This window comes from Phyllobates terribilis, unplaced genomic scaffold (assembly GCF_046119375.1).
Source record: "Phyllobates terribilis strain yellow unplaced genomic scaffold, ASM4611937v1 Scaffold_1__5_contigs__length_1240528914, whole genome shotgun sequence".
Taxonomy (NCBI): Eukaryota; Metazoa; Chordata; class Amphibia; order Anura; family Dendrobatidae; genus Phyllobates; species Phyllobates terribilis.
Genome location: NW_027362761.1, coordinates 1,148,217,731 through 1,148,234,753, shown reverse-complemented (window position 1 = coordinate 1,148,234,753; position 17,023 = coordinate 1,148,217,731). Strand labels below are relative to the sequence as shown.

The 17,023-nt window shown below is 48.0% G+C and overlaps 1 protein-coding gene across 4 annotated transcripts in view; it reads right to left on the bottom strand.

Moving 5' to 3' along the window:
- EVC2 (EvC ciliary complex subunit 2) overlaps window positions 1-17,023 on the bottom strand; it is a 232,255-nt gene that overhangs the window by 50,389 nt on the left and 164,843 nt on the right. The window lies entirely within an intron of this gene.

Genomic DNA, 17,023 nt, shown 5'->3' with positions numbered 1-17,023 from the left:
AGAAATTGTAGCAGTAAAAAGACAAACACACAACATAGAACATAAAGGTCAAAAGACCTAGCTAAACTGACTGAGAAAGGTTACAAAGCACCTGGCTAGCTTAAGAGTAGAAATTACAATGAAGTCCAGCATGGCCAGAAGGGCGGAGCAGGATTAAATAGGCAAAAAGGTCATGTGACCAGCAAAATAGAAAAAACCTAACAGGAGAGTTCTAACAGTACCCCCTCTTCTAAGAGGATCCTCCGGATCCCCTAGGCCCAGGCTTATCCGGAAACCTCTTGTGAAACGCTCTGACAAGTCTGGAAGCAGAAACATCATCCGCCCTCACCCATGAGTTATCCTCGGGACCGAAACCCTTCCAAGCGACCAGATACTGCAAACTCCCCCTATACCGTCTAGAATTAAGGATGCGGGAAATTTCATATTCCCCGTCCTCCACCACTGGAGGAACAGTGGCAGTGGCGTCTCTATCTGATACATCAGCTTTTTTCAATAGAGAAACATGAAACACCGGATTAATCTTCCAGGAGGTAGGAACCTCCAACCTAACAGCAGATTGGTTAACTACCTGAAGCACCTTAAAGGGCCCTACAAACTTGGGACCCAATTTTTTAGAAGGAATCCTCAACCGCAGATTCTTAGAGGACAACCAAACCATGTCACCAACCGTAAACAAAACCTCTTGACGTTTCCTGTCAAAGTACCTCTTAGATTTTTTATTAGCCTCCTGAAGATTACCACGCACATCCGTCCAAACTCTCTCCAAATCACCAGAAAAACTCTCCTTCTCAGGCACAGCCGATAGCAGTTTGAAGAATGACCAAAAAGACGGATGTCTCCCAGAACAACAAAAAAAAGGCGAACACCCAGCAGAAGAGGATGTATGGTTGTTAAGAGCAAATTCAGCAAGCTGCAGAAACTCAGACCACCCCTCTTGATTGTCTGCCACAAAACAACGCAAGAACTGCTCAACATCCTGATTCTTCCTTTCTGTCTGGCCATTAGACTCAGGATGATATCCAGATGAAAACGACAAATGAACTCCCAACCGGTCACAAAAGGCACGCCAAAAATGAGCCACGAACTGAGGTCCCCTAGCAGAAACAATGTCAGTAGGAACACCATGGAGTCTGACAATTTCCTTGACAAAGGCCTTAGCGAGTGTCTTAGCGCAGGGCAGTTTGATGAAGGGAACCAAGTGACACATCTTGCTAAAACGGTCCACGACCACCCAGATGACCGTGAAACCCTCAGAGGAGGGAAGGTCAGTAATAAAGTCCATAGCCAGATGTGTCCAAGGTGCACTAGGAACCTCCAGAGGGCAAAGCAACCCCGCAGCAGGAGTATGAGAAGACTTAGATCTTACACACACAGTACATTGACGCACCCACTTAATGACTTCCTTCTGCCATCCAGGCCACCAAAAACTGCGACCCACAAGTCTCTTGGTCTCAGAAATTCCTGGATGACCTGCCAACCGAGACTCATGACACTCAACAAACAAATCTCTCCCAAAGGACCTAGGCACAAACAACCTCCCATGGGGAGTGTTAGATGGGGCATTCTCCTGTGCTTTAAGAATGTCATCTTCCAAAACGGAGTCCAATGCAGCAATCACAACACCTTCTTGTAAAATGCTCTCCTCCTCCTCAGCACCGACCATGGGAGAAAAGCTGCGAGACAACGCATCAGCTTTAACATTCTTGGTACCCGGGCTGTAAGTAACGGAAAAATTAAACCGCGAAAAAAAAAGTGCCCACCTAGCCTAACGGGCATTCAAGCGCTTGCCAGCATCAAGATAGATCAGATTTTTATGATCAGTGAAAACCTGAATGGGAAATTCAGCACCTTCCAAGAGATGACACCAGTGTTCAAATGCGAGTTTAATAGCCAGCAATTCCCGATTACCAATATCGTAATTAAGTTCAGTCTCAGAAACTTTTTTTGAAAAAAAAGGCACAGGGATGTACTCCATCCTTGTTTTCCTGAGACAACACTGCACCGACCCCCACAGAAGAAGCATCAACCTCAACCAAAAACGGCTTAGTCACATCAGGCTGCATAAGGATGGGGGCAGAGCTGAACCTCTCCTTTAGAAGCACAAACGCTTCAATGGCCTCAGTAGTCCACTGAACCGCATTAGCACCATTCCTGGTGAGATCGGTCAGTGGTTTAACAATAATAGAAATTTTTTTAATGAATTTTCTGTAATAATTGGCGAAACCCAAAAACCTCTGTATCGATTTCAAACCAATAGGCCTAGGCCATTCCTGCACAGCTTGAACTTTCACCGGGTCCATCTCAAAGCCCTCGCTGGAGATAATGTAGCCCAAAAAACTAATTCTCTGTACAGCGAACTCACATTTCTCTAGCTTAGCAAAAAGCGAATTGTCAATTAATAACTGTAATACCTCATGTACGCTCCGCCAATGAGACTCCAGATCAGGCGAATAAATCAAAATGTCATCCAAATACACAACCACATTTTTGCCGATCAAAGGTCTAAGGATGTCATTAATAAGATTCTGAAAAAATGCTGGTGCATTGGTAAGACCAAAAGGCATCACCAGATTCTCAAAATGACCCACAGGAGTGTTAAAAGCAGTCTTCCATTCATCACCCTCCTTCATGCGCAACAAATTGTATGCCCCCCGGAGATCAGTTTTAGAGAACCACTTGGCCCCCACTAACTGGTTAAACAAATCAGGAATCAATGGCAGTGGGTAGGGATTATGTACAGTAATTTTATTAATCTCGCGAAAGTCCAGACAAGAACGTAAACCGCAGTCCTTTTTTTTAACAAAAAAAAATCTAACAGCCACAGGAGACTTAGAGGGTCTGATATGACCGGCGGCCAAGCTCGTCTGTATGTATTCCTCCAAAGCCTTTCTCTCAGGAATAGCAAGATTAAATAAACGACTTTTAGGAAGAGTCGCTCCAGGGACAAATTCAATGGTACAATCATAGTCTCTATGGGGAGGCACAATTTGCGACTCCTCCTCAGAAAAAACTTTCCAAAAATCCTGAATAGGTACAGGTAATTCCCCTTTATCCACAGCAGCAATGCGCCCGTTACAACACTTGTCATAACACTTCGGGCTCCAGGACTTAATTTCATTAGTAGACCAATCCAGTACAGGATTGTGCAATTTTAACCAGGGTAACCCCAAAATTACTGGAGAAGGCAAATTATTTAATACTACCAAATCCAAATTTTCTTGGTGAATACCATTAATAGTGAGGGGAAATTCATAAACCTTGTGAGTAACACATTTCAAGGGAGAGCCATTGACAGGAACCACGGCAATAGGGGATGACAAAGGTTTGGGTTTTAATTTAAGTTTTTCCAAGAATCCCCCATCAATCACATTCAGAGTAGAAACACAATCCACAAATACCAAAAATTCAAGTAATTCTTCCTGAGCTGCAGTAGTAGCAGAAAGAAATACCCCCTTAGTGTTTAAACAGGCTATACGGGCGTAACTGACCCTTTTTTTTTTTCTTTGTTCATACGAAGCACACAGTTCTTAATGAAATGGTCAGATTTTCCGCAATAAAAGCACAAACCTTCAGAAAACCTGCGGTCTTTTTCCTGAGAGCGGGGTGACATCGCCCCAATCTCCATCGGCTCTCCAATGTCAGTACAGACCCTCTCAAGACTAGGAGCTGACATGGCAATGGATTTACTCTCATTAACCCTTGCACGCAGTCTCCTGTCCACCCGTATAGCTAATTGCATTGCCTCTTGCAAGTTTCCAGGTGTAGGATAAGCAATAAGCAGATCCTTTACCCTTTCACCTAGCCCAGCAAGAAACAAACTTTTCAGAGCTGAATCGTTCCACCCCAACTGAGCAGACCACTGACGGAAGTGAGTACAATAATTTTTCACATTACCTGATCCCTGTCTCAAAAGTCTCAATTCCGTCTCAGCTGATGAGACACGATCGGGATCATCATACAACAATCCCCAAAGCAGAAAAAAAACTATCCACTGATCTAAAGCACGGATCACTAGGTTGGAGAGAAAAGGCCCATCCCTGAGGTTCTTTGCGCAAAAGTGACATTATGAACGCTATGCGCTGTGATTCATCACCAGAGGATCTGGGTCTCAAATGAAAATACAATAAACAAGCATTTTTAAAGGAAAAAAAATCTTGTTGCTCACCAAAAAATAAATCAGGCAATCGTACCTTTGGCTCCACAAAATGCGCTCCAGAACAGCTAATCACGTGTTGTTGGAGCTCGGCCACCTCCAGAGAGAGTCCCTGCAGGCGTTGAGCCAAATCCTGAACTGACACCATGATGGAAACTGGAGGTCTTTCCTTAGAGATATTTTTGGGATGGACTTACTGTTATGATAGGCTACAAGCACTAAGGAAAGACAGGAGATCTGTCCCTACAATAGAACTAAGCTAAATCCCTACGATGTAACGGGGAACCTGATCCTGCGATCAGACCCGCTAAAGTCCTCAGCTAGTCTGAACGAAGACCTATAGATGTGAGGGAGGGATCCCTACAAGAACTAGGGACTGGGAGAAAGATGGACACCTCCTAGCAGAAATTGTAGCAGTAAAAAGACAAACACACAACATAGAACATAAAGGTCAAAAGACCTAGCTAAACTGACTGAGAAAGGTTACAAAGCACCTGGCTAGCTTAAGAGTAGAAATTACAATGAAGTCCAGCATGGCCAGAAGGGCGGAGCAGGATTAAATAGGCAAAAAGGTCATGTGACCAGCAAAATAGAAAAAACCTAACAGGAGAGTTCTAACAAAAACACTGCGTCATATGGACGTTGATATAAGTGACTTTGCTGGAGGCTGTTACTGGAGCCAAGTGGGCCTGTCTGCCGCTTGAAAAGCTCCTGGACATTATATGTACTATGTCAGCGAGCCACTGAGTTGGACTCGGTTATAGCAGTTATGAAGTAAAATAAACTGCTGGTTTGTGAAATACTGGAAAACTTGGCTAGTGTGCTTCAATTGACCAGGTGCAGCGAGTGTCCCCCAGTATGAGGACTAGCGCTGCCTCACAATATATATATATATATATATATATATATACATATACATATACATACACATACTGTAATGCAGCGAATTGCTGGCATTACGGTAATGGTCCAGGATGTGTTTTACCTGACCATGTACCTTCCCCCTCAGGTGACTGGTCACATGACTGTGACATAGCACAGGTCCTGCACGCACAGAATGTCTGTCTGATCACATGACTGACATCAGCAAGGTCCTGTCAGTATGTGTGTGTGTGTGCACGGGATGCATATATAAACCCTGCTTGATGGGAGACAGGTGTGTTCTGTAAGAGGCGTAAGGCCTGTTACCGTGTGTGTGGGACACCGACCGTGTGAGGCCTAGTGAGGCCGAGTGAAGCCTGGTGCCTGAAAGGCAGAGCCTGGATCCTGTGTGGATGCTAGTGGTCTTGGAAGGCAGAGGCTTGAGTAAGAGTCCTGAAAGGCAGAGCCTGGATCCTGTGTGGATGCTAGTGGCCTTGGAAGGCAGAGGCTTGAGTAAGAGTCCTGAAAGGCAGAGCCTGGATCCTGTGTGGATGTCAGTGGCCTTTGAGGGAATGACGGCTGGAGACCCCTACCTGGGAAGCCGCAAAGCCACAGTGGTGGCGGAGTAATGGACTGAGACCAGGGCCGGCTCCAGGTTTTTCTGGGCCCCGGGCGAAAGAGTCTCAGTGGGCCCCTTTAACACATACCACGATTCATGATGCAGAGATACGGCGGAGATATATATATATATACACATTATATATATATATATATATATATTACAGTACAATACAAAGATTTCACTTCTTACATTACATGAGTGATATCTATTGTAAAATCCACAATAGCTCAGAAACCCGCGAATCGCTCCACACAGAATACTGGCCCCCATATAAGGCTCCATACGGAATACTGGACTCCATATAAGGCTCCATACGGAATACTGGCCCCCATATAAGGCTCCATACAGAATACTGGCCCCCATATAACTCTCCATACAGGATACTGGTCCCCTTATAAAGCTCCATACAGGATACTGGTCCCCTTATAAAACTCCATACAGGATACTGGCCCCCATATAACGCTCCATACAGGATACCGGTCCCCTTATAACGCTCCATACAGGATACTGGCCCCCATATAATGCTTCATGCAGGCTGTTACCCCCCACATAATGCCCCATACAGGCTGTCCCCCCCTTATAATGCTCCATGCAGGCTGTTACCCCCCACATAATGCCCCATACAGGCCCCTCCTTTTAATGCTCCATGCAGGCTGTTACCCCCCACATAATGCCCCATACAGGCTGCCCCCCCCCACTTATAATGCTCCATGCAGGCTGTTCCCCCCCACATAATGCACTATGCAGGCTGCCCCACCCCCCTTTATAATGTCCCATGCAGGCTGTTCCCCACCTTATAATGCCCCATGCAGGATGTCACCCCCCCCCTCTTTATAATGCCCCATGCAGTATGTCCCCCCCTCTCTTTATAATGCCCCATGCAGGATGCCCCCCCTCTCTTTATAATGCCCCATGCAGGATGCCACCCCCCCCTCTCTTTATAATGCCCCATGCAGGATGCCCCCCCCCTCTCTTTATAATGCCCCATGCAGGATGCCCCCCCCCCTTTATAATGCCCCATGCAGGATGCCCCCCCCTCTCTTAATAATGCCCCATGAAGGATGCCCCCCCCCTCTTTATAATGCCCCATGCAGGATGCCCCCCCCCTCTCTTAATAATGCCCCATGAAGGATGCCCCCCCCTCTCTTAATAATGCCCCATGAAGGATGCCCCCCCCTCTCTTTATAATGCCCCATGCAGGATGTCCCCCCCTCTCTTTATAATGCCCCATGCAGGATGCCCCCCCCTCTCTTTATAATGCCCCATGCAGGATGTCCCCCCCTCTCTTTATAATGCCCCATGCAGGATGTCCCCCCCTCTCTTTATAATGCCCCATGCAGGATGTCCCCCCCTCACTTTATAATGCTCCATGGAGGATGCCACCCCCCCCCCCTTCTCTTTATAATGCCCCATGCCTCCATACATTAAAAAAAAAATCAAATACTCACCTCCCTTCTCCTCACCTGCTACCTGCTGCCCGCTGCTCGGGTCCGAACTCCAGCGTTGTCGGCGTCTTCCCGCTCAGCGCTCCCTGTGACGGCTCAGGGGAGGGCGCGGTATAAAGACGTCACCGCGCCCTCTGACCTGAGACGTCACAGGGAGCGCAGAGCAGGAAGACAGCTGATCTGCGGAGGCACGGGGAGAGGTAAGTATCCGCCTGCCGGGGCCCTGAGCAAGCGGCGGAGAAGGGCGGGCGCTGACACCGCTCTCCTCCGCCCATAGCCCAGCGGGGTGCGCGACAGCCAGTGGGCCCCTCTGCCTGCTCAGGGCCCCGGCATTTGCCCGGGTGCGCCGGGTGCGGACGCCGGACCTGACTGAGAAAGCTAAACCCGGCAAAGGTAATACCCTGTGTTATATGGACATTGCTATCTTATTACCTTGCTGAAGGCTGTTGCTTGGGCCACTTGGGCCTGTCTGCTACGTGAGAGACTCCCGGATGTTAAGTGTGTAAACATGCCGGTGGCGGACTAAGATGGACTGTGTGAACTGTGGTTTATGAAGTGTAATAAACTGCAGCATTAAGAAATACCGGAAGGACATTGCTGGTGTGCTTTGATTTACCCGGTTCAGCGAGTATTCCCCATTATGATGACTAGTGCTGCCTTACATATGGTGGAGAATGCAGGCAGCTGCAGTCTGGTTGCTAGGGGCAACTGCAGCCCGGTTGCTAGCGGCAACGACAACCCGGTTGCTAGCGGCAACGACAGCCCAGTTGCTAGGGGCAACGGCACAGGACGAGTGTGGATTAAAGCATCTGGCTGCAACTCGGTGGGGTTGCGAAGATTGGCGTCGCACTCAAACCTGGTTTGCTGTGGCTCGGCGGGGCTCACGAAGTTTAAAGCATCTGGCTGAAACTCGGCGGGGTTGCGAAGGTTGTCATCGCACTCAAATCCGGTTTTGCTGTGGCTCGGCGGGGCCACGAAAATTTTTCCGGGGAGAGCGGTGTGTGAATAGTGTCCTGAGGAAATGCAGGAGCAGATAAAAATGGCTGTGAAAGGAGCAGCAACTGAGTCTGAAGCTATTGAGCGATTAGAGCGATTAAAGTGCCTGTTAAAACCGGAGCAGGTATTTGAGAAACATCTACTGGACATGAAACTGGACATGGTGCAGGAACCACAGGAGCCGTGGGCACCATATAGAATGGTGGCAGTGGACCATTCTATGAACTCTCCGGGGGCGCCAGTGTTGTCCTAGAGTGCCCGGGGAGGTGGTAAGAGCTGCTGTGAACTAAGTCCTAAGACTATTGCTGATTTTTCTTGTAAAAATTCCCCTGCCGGTGTGGTTGTTAAAAAGGGGGCGGAGTCTAAAAAGGGGCGGTTGTTCAAAACAACGTGGAGGATAGAAAATCAAAAAAAATTACTGGTGGTGGGTTGGTACCTCCTAAAAATGACAATGTGACCGGTGATAACGGGGTAGCTCCAGTAGAAGGGGGTGACGTCAAAGTGGGAGGTGACCTGTTAGTCCACAACACCATGGGGAGTGACACAGACCCCGTAGCTGACGGTGACACTACGAAAGTAGAAGGAGAGGTCAGTCAGGAGGGGATAGACGAGATGAGAAAGTCCCCATCTCGTAGACGGCGCAAGGGCCACAAAAAGGTTGCTCCTGTAGACTTGGCTGAAAATGAAAATAAAGAGAATGTAGTACTGTGTGCCTTTGCTGCAAGTGTGGATCCTCCATTAGAGGTAAAAGAGGAGGTGACGTTGCCAGTAGCAACCTCCGGTACGGTACAGAGTCAGAAGGATCTGACAGCCCTGAAAGAGGAGGCGGCCAGTCGTGACCAAGAGCTGGAGCCTATCGGCCAGCAGGGTCAGAGTGACGTGCAGCAATTATGTGAAAACATGGGGAACGTGTCCTCAGACCAGTTGATCCTGGAGTCTGAACAGCAGAAAATACACCAGCTTATGAGGAACTGGCAGCGAGATGTAGAGCAAAGCCACGCGGAAATTAACCAGTGGAAGGAAATGTTCTACGCAATTAAGGAGGACCGCCGCAAAATCAAGGAAGAGGTTTTGCAGTTGAAGCTTGAGAAGGAGGCACGGCAGGATGGTGTTTCTGGACGTGAACAAATCCTAGAACGACTGCGCAAACAGCTCAACCAGGAGCTGTGTGACTCCAAGAAGGAGTGTGGTGAACGCAGTAGGGAACTGCAACAGAGTAAGAGAGATTATGAGGATCTCCTCAAGATGAAGGAAAAACTAGAGGAGGATAAGGCGGGTGCAGAGCAAGTGCGCCAACTGGTTGAGACCACTCTGCAAGACACCCGTGAGGAGAATGATGATCTCCGGGGAAAGACCCTAGATCTGGAAGCTCAGGTGAAGGAGCTACAGATGTCCTGTGATACTCTCCAAAAGGCGGAGACGTACCTTAAGGAAACAGTCAGCAAGATGGAAGCTGAGCGAGAGAGGATGGAGGAGTCCATCAGGAAAAGCCACAGACCAGGGCCAGGAGTTGACCGCTGGTGATGGGAGGTATGAAGCAGATACCTCCTCAAGTGATGTGGGCTCGGAGGGTTCGGTGGATGTCGGAGCCGAGATCAAGCAGCTCAAGGAGTTGCTAAAAACCCAGTGGACGCAAGAGAAGCGTGAGAGACTGGCTATTGAGAGCCGAGTGGGCGCATTGGAGACGGCGAGGTCTGAGAGAGCTCTGCTGCTGGAAGAGCAGTTGAAGCAGGAAGAGCTTCAGAGACGGGCCGCTGAGAGGCGAGTGGCGGAGCTAGAGGAAGAAGTTTCCGGGCTCAAAAGTCGCCTGACAAAGTATCACTCAGTGAACGAGGCCTTCTTGGAGAAGGAAAAGGGCGAACACGTTGCACTCACTCCCTTATACCATGAGAAGGGGGACCTGAGGAGAGCTAAGAGAGTGTTAACCACAGATAAATATGAGACGGAAGTGGTCAAGACGAAAATTCGTGAATTTGTAGCTGTGAGTCAGCTCAGGGGAAGCATACAGGGTGAAGAAGCTGGAGGTCAGTTGCCCCTGAAACCGGAGCTGGTTGATCGTCTGGAAACCACTGGTGAGACAGAAACGTCTCGGTACAAGTGCCTTGTAGATGTACCCGAGGATTTGAGGGAAGAATGCACCAGTGAGTCCGTGCATGAGGAGTTTAAGAAGGCCGTGGGAGCCTGTAAGGTGTACTTGACCTCAGAAGCTAAACAGCTGGTGGTCCGGTCCACGACCGAAGTCACAGTGAAGAGGGTGGCTATCCTAAGTGACATGCACTGGCGATGTATTCGCACGAAGCGGTTTCTCCGGTTGAATACGGAACAAGCCGTTAGACAACTGGAGTTGATGAGGAAAGCTCACAGTATGCGTGAAGAGGTCATCCGGGTGCCTCATGTTCTGGTGAGGAAGTTTGTTGGGAGAAATGGTCGAGCCATGCAGATGATGGTCAAGAAGTCTGGGGTGGTGAAAGTAAGCAGTCCACGTGATCGTCAGGACTGGATACCCGACGAAGACGGCATGGTATCATTCTCCGCTGTAGGAACAGAAGAAAGCCTGGAATATATGCGCATGCTGTTGGAGTACCGAGTGACCTACCTGCGAGAGGTAGAACAGTTGAATCTCGCTAGACTGCGAGTGGATACACAGCATCATCTGAGTAACAGAAGATGGCAGCCATCTAGAAATTATGAGACCAGACAGAGAAAGGGCCTCCTAAATAACAGAACAGCTATAGCTGGAGTTAGGGACCTTTCAAGATGTCCTGAGAGTAGTGGGCGTGGGTTTAGAGGTAGTGAAACCTCCAGTAACTCAGGTTTGAGCAGCCCATACAAACGACCCAATAGAGGACGGGACATTACGGAGTCGAACCGGACCTTAGATACCAGGGTATGTGAGTCACACCACTGTACGATTGACAGCTGGGAGCGGGGGAGGTCTGACAAGATTATGACTGACCGCTGGGAGCGGGGGAGACCTGACAAGGTTACAACTGACCGCTGGGAGCGGGGGAGCTCTGACAAGGTTACGAACCGGAAAGGCGACCTGACGAAGTCAGTGACAGTGACAAATGGTAGGTCCCTAAGGAATGGGCTAATGTCGTTGACTAATGTTCCAGGGGCCGAGTAGCACAATTGTAAAGTACATGGTCTTTATGTGAGCTGGGGGTTATAGTGATTGTGTATATTATGTGTTCAACCCCACAAGTTTGAACAGAGGGGGGGGGATATGTAATGCAGCGACTTGCTGGCATTACGGTAATGGTCCAGGATGTGTTTTACCTGACCATGTACCTTCCCCCTCAGGTGACTGGTCACATGACTGTGACATAGCACAGGTCCTGCACGCACAGAATGTCTGTCTGATCACATGACTGTGACATCAGCAAGGTCCTGTCAGTATGTGTGTGTGTGTGCACGGGATGCATATATAAACCCTGCTTGATGGGAGACAGGTGTGTTCTGTGAGAGAGGCGTAAGGCCTGTTCCCGTGTGTGTGGGACACCGACCGTGTGAGGCCTAGTGAGGCCGAGTGAAGCCTGGTGCCTGAAAGGCAGAGCCTGGATCCTGTGTGGATGCTAGTGGCCTTGGAAGGCAGAGGCTTGAGTAAGAGTCATGAAAGGCAGAGCCTGAATCCTGTGTGGATGTCAGTGGCCTTTGAGGGAACGACGGGTGGAGACCCCTACCTGGGAAGCCGCAAAGCCACAGTGGAGGCGGACTAATGGACTGAGACAGCTAAACCCGGCAAAGGTAATACCCTGTGTTATATGGACATTGCTATCTTATTACCTTGCTGAAGGCTGTTACTTGGGCCACTTGGGCCTGTCTGCTACTTGAGAGACTCCCGGATGTTAAGTGTGTAAACATGCCGGTGGCGGACTAAGATGGACTGTGTGAACTGTGGTTTATGAAGTGTAATAAACTGCAGCATTAAGAAATACTGGAAGGACATTGCTAGTGTGCTTTGATTTACACGGTGCAGCGAGTATTCCCCATTATGATGACTAGTGCTGCCTTACAATACATATATATATATATATATACACACACACACATCTAAACTAACAGTCCTTCTGAGAACTAATCCAGCTGCATATATTACTGGTGAGGGTGATCGCAGGAGTTAGGCAGACAGGGTTTGTGGACAGCACAATAGGGTCCATTGCACATTCTGTCTGCTGCTGTTACAGATATCCATAGCCCTACATATCAGGGCTATTTGTTTTTTGCTCAATCCTGATTATTTGCTTAAAAAGCAATACAGTACTCCATTTTACTGTGCCATTTGATGTTAGCAGAATACAGGCAATTTTTTTTATTTTATTCACATTGCTGTATCGTGGAAGCAGAGAAACTTTTCCATCATCACAAGTGATCCCATATTACTGCGATAATAATACAGGCATTTTGTGGAGCGTGCCAAATATTCCAATCCATTTAAAGTCAGCCATCTGTGTTTTGTTGAACCTATTCACACTTGGTCGCTGACCAATACTATATCTATAAGGCTACTTCCTAAAACCGTGGTCATCAGATGTGATCCCATATTACTGCGGTAATAATGCAGACTCTTTCTGAAGCGGGCCAAATATTACACTCAATTTAAAATGGTAAAGGCAGGTGGGCAAGATGAAACTGTGCCTGCTGAGGGAGCATAACAAACACCCACATCATGTCGAACTACCATCCTGTCCCAATAACCAGGGGGCCGCAGAACACCACTCTTGAAGCCAGAGCAGTGTGAAAAGGTTGTTGATTGGATAGCAGATAATGCTTCCAGTCAGTTTGCAACCACCACCACCCTGTCTTCCACACGGTCAAGTCTCAGTAGCTGTGAGTCGGGACCACATATTCCTCACCCTGATCTTCCTTCCTCCCACCATGCTAAGTGCCTGGAGGCAAAGAATCCCATACTGGGACACTCAGAAGAGCTGTTCACTTTTCCATTTATAGATTCGGGCATTTCGCCCAGCCAGCTTCAAGCAGGGCAAGAGGAGATCGCATGTATCGATGCCCAAATATTTGAGCAGCCAAGGTCACATGAAGGCAACGGTGGGAAAGTGCAAGTGGAAGTTGATGATGATGGTGAGACACAACTACCAGCCAGTTAGGAGAAGGCCCAGGGTGCGTACGTGGAAGACGAGGTGGTGGACGATGAAGTCACTGACCCAACCTGGCAAGGTGACATGCATAGCGAGGACAGCAGCACACAGTGGGAGGGAGGCATAGCAGCACAACAGGCAGGAACAAGCAGTGGGGTGGCCACAGACACAAGGCGGGCAATTGTTCCCAACACCAACACGACGGAAGTTGCCAGTCCAACTGTTAGATCTTCCAGAGTCTGGTTCTTTTTTAAAGACTGTCCAGATAACCTCAAAAAGTCCATCTGCAACATCTGCCAGGCCAGCATCAGCAGGGGCAGCAAAACTACCAGCCTGACCACTACCAGCATGCTCAGGCACATGACAGGAAAGCACCCGACTAGGTGGGCCGAACGCCAGGGTCCAGAAACAGTGTCTGTGGGTGACACCACTGAGTGTTCCGGTGTTGTGCGTGCACGCCAATCCCCTGTCCATGGCGCAGGTGAAGACGCCTCCCGCCCTGCACCTGTTGCACATTTGCAACCATCACCGTCCACGTCCTTGTCCCAGCGCAGCGTTCAGTTGTCCCTACCCCAGTCCTTGGAATGCAAGCGAAAAAACGCAGTCAACGCCCCATAAGCCACATTACTAAACTCACACATTTCTTGAATGCTTGCACTTGAAATGCTACCCTTGGACACTGGTGGCGGCTCTGAAGCTAGGCAACCTCACACATGTACCATGCCTGGCCCATGTGCTCAACCTAGTGGTTCAGTGGTTTCTCAAAACCTACCCGGAACTGCCTGAGATGCTTGTCAAAATACGCCGTGTGTGTGCCCATTTCAGAAAGTCACCTACAGCTTCCGCCGCCCTCGCCGTACTTCAGCAGCATTTGCAGCAGGATGAGGAGGAACAGGAGCTGGTTTCCTGCGCTACAGATGGTACTACCCACATCACATTCATACCGTCTGTTCAACGTGGATGGCCTGAAGAAAGGAAAAATGAGGAGGAGGATGAGGAGGAGAGCATGGACAGTCGTCCTCTTGGTCAGGACAGGGAAGACTTGACTGTTACCAGTCTGGAACACAAGGCTGACTTTATGTTCCTCTGCCTTTTCAGTGACCCTAGCGTTGTACGCATTTTGGCCTACAGTAATTACTGGTTGGTCACACTTCTAGACCCATGCTATAAGGAGAACTTTCTATCTCTCCTTTACGTGGCGGAGAGGTCTAGTAAAATGTTGCAGTATCAGAAGGCCCTTGTTGCGGAAATATTACAAAAATTCCCATCTGAAAACACTGGTGGCAGAGGTCACAATTCCTTGGACAGCCAAGGAGTACAGGCGAGGGAGACACAAATACGATGCAGCAGAGGCAGGGGAACAGTGTCAAAAGGTGTGGTACAGTTTTCTCAGACCCTCCCAGCGCCCAAGCCCTGATGCGCGGGGTAGTCTGACAAGAAGGGAAAAGTTTTAGAAGATTCTGTAGGAGTACCTTGATGACCGTAACAACGTCCTCCGTAATTCCTCTGTGCCTTATAATTATTGGGTATCCAGGCAGGACACGTGGCAAGCACTGGCTCTCTATGCCTTGGAGGTCCTGACCTGTCCTGCTGCTAACGTTTTGTCATAGCGGGTTTTTAATGCCGCCGGGGGTATTATAACTGATAGGCGCATCTGCCTGTCAACTGAAAATGCTGACAGGCTGACTCTTAGAAAAATGAACAAGGGCTGGATTGGACCAGACTTCTCATCACCACCAGATGATAGCTGCAGAACATAATGTCAAATCCCGTGGCTTTTTTTTTGGAGGGGGGGGTCTATTCCCATGCATCTTGTGAATTGGATAATTGACTACCTGTCGGATAGGCCACAGTTTGTTAGGTGGGGGACGGCTACATCAGATAGTGTACTGAGCAGTGTCGGAGCCCCGCAGGGAACAGTGCTGTCGCCATTCCTCTTTACATTGTACACAGCTGACTTTCAGTATAAATCAGACCGTTGTCACCTCCAGAAGTACTCGGATGACTCTGTGATAGTTGGCGGTATTGGGAAGGACCAGGATGAAGAGGAATATAGAAGGGTGGTTGCGGACTTTGTAGTATGGTGCCAGGCTAACCATCTAGAACTAAATGTTAAGAAAACCAGGGAGTTGGTGATGAGCTATGGAAGGTGCAAGAAGGTATGCCTACCTGTTACCATTGACGGTCAGGATGTGGAGATGGTGGACAGTTTCAAATATTTGGGGGTTTACCTGGATAGCAAGCTAGACTGGAAGTGCCACATGGAGAAGGTCTACAAGAAGGGGATGAGTAGATTGTACTTCCTAAGGAAGTTAAGGTCTTTTAATGTGTGTGGCAAAATGCTTGAGGTGTTCTACCAATCCATTGTGGCTAGTGCCACCTTTGCGGCAATAATTTGCTGGGGTAACAGTGTGCGTGTTGCTGACGCCAACAAACTTATAAAGAAGGCTAGCGCGACGATGGGCCTACAGCTTGGGACTTTTGAAGAGGTGGTAGAGGATAGGATTAAGATGAAGTGCAGAGCTATAATGGGCAACAACACACACCCGCTTTATGAACTGTTTGCGAAACAGAAGAGCACATTCAGCAATCGCCTAATACAACTAAGGTGTAAAAGGGAAAAATACAGGAGATCGTTTGTTCCAACAGCTATGGGGGTGTTTAACAAATGTCTGAAAAGCAATGTCTAAAGCATTCCAAATGTTATGTTATCATATGTGTCATGTTCGAGATCTGTGTTCTGCTGCTGTGATACCGCAATTTCCTCCGGGATAAATAAAGTATATCATATCTTATCTTATCTTATCTCTTCACACCCAGACATGGGTATACGCTTCCTGATTTTTTTCTATCTTCTGTTGTACTCCTCCTCCTCCTTCTCCTTCTCCTCAAGCACCATATCACCAGGGTGACCGTGATGCATCACCCACATAATTTTTTTGTAAGGGTGTTTATGATGCCCGTAGGAAATATTTTTTTTAGTATGTTCATGTATACCCCCAAGGGGTAAATGTTTTTCAGCCCATGCACTTAGTGCATGGGCATTACCAGTATAGGTGAGCCATTCCTTAACAATGGTAAGAATTTTTTTTAACGAGGACCTCCTCTACATCTCTTCAAAGGGGTTTTGGAGTGCGTCCTAATTTTGGCCAGCCCTTGTAGTCACTGCATGGGCATTAGCACTATAGGAGACCCGTTCCTTAATAATGGGAGTTTTTTTTTTTTTAAATGAGGCCCTCTGTGTCTCTTCAATGGGGTAGTAGGGTTTTTCCAAATTTTGGGCAGGCCTTAAAGTCACTTCATACGCAATAACACTATAGGAGACCCGCTCCTTAATAATGGGATTTTTTTTAAAAAAATAAGGCCATCTATGTCTCTTCAAAGGGGTAGTGGCGTTTTTCCAAATTTTGGGCAGGCCTTGAAGTCACTGCATATGCGATAACAGTATAAGGAGCCCGCTCCTTAATAATGGGAACAACAAAGCATAGCCATCTGATGGCCCTCTAACAATAGTGAGGGCTGACTGCTGGTCCTTTAAGAATAGTAAAGGCCGCTTGATGGCCCTATAAAAATAGGCTTTGTGACTTTCAGAGTCCATCCTTCATAAATGAAACAGTATGTGTCTGATGATGTGTCACACACCACATGGCCAGATAAGGTTGTAAAATGTTAAAATAACATTTACTGGTAAATGCATTTTTCACCGTTGAAAGCAATACAAAAGTTAAAAAAACGCATCAAAAACGCTACGTGTGAACATAGGCCAAGGTGTGGAGGAGCATATATATATTTTTTTTTGGGGGGGGGGGGGGTATTTATTTTGCCTTATATGCAAGTCATTACAATG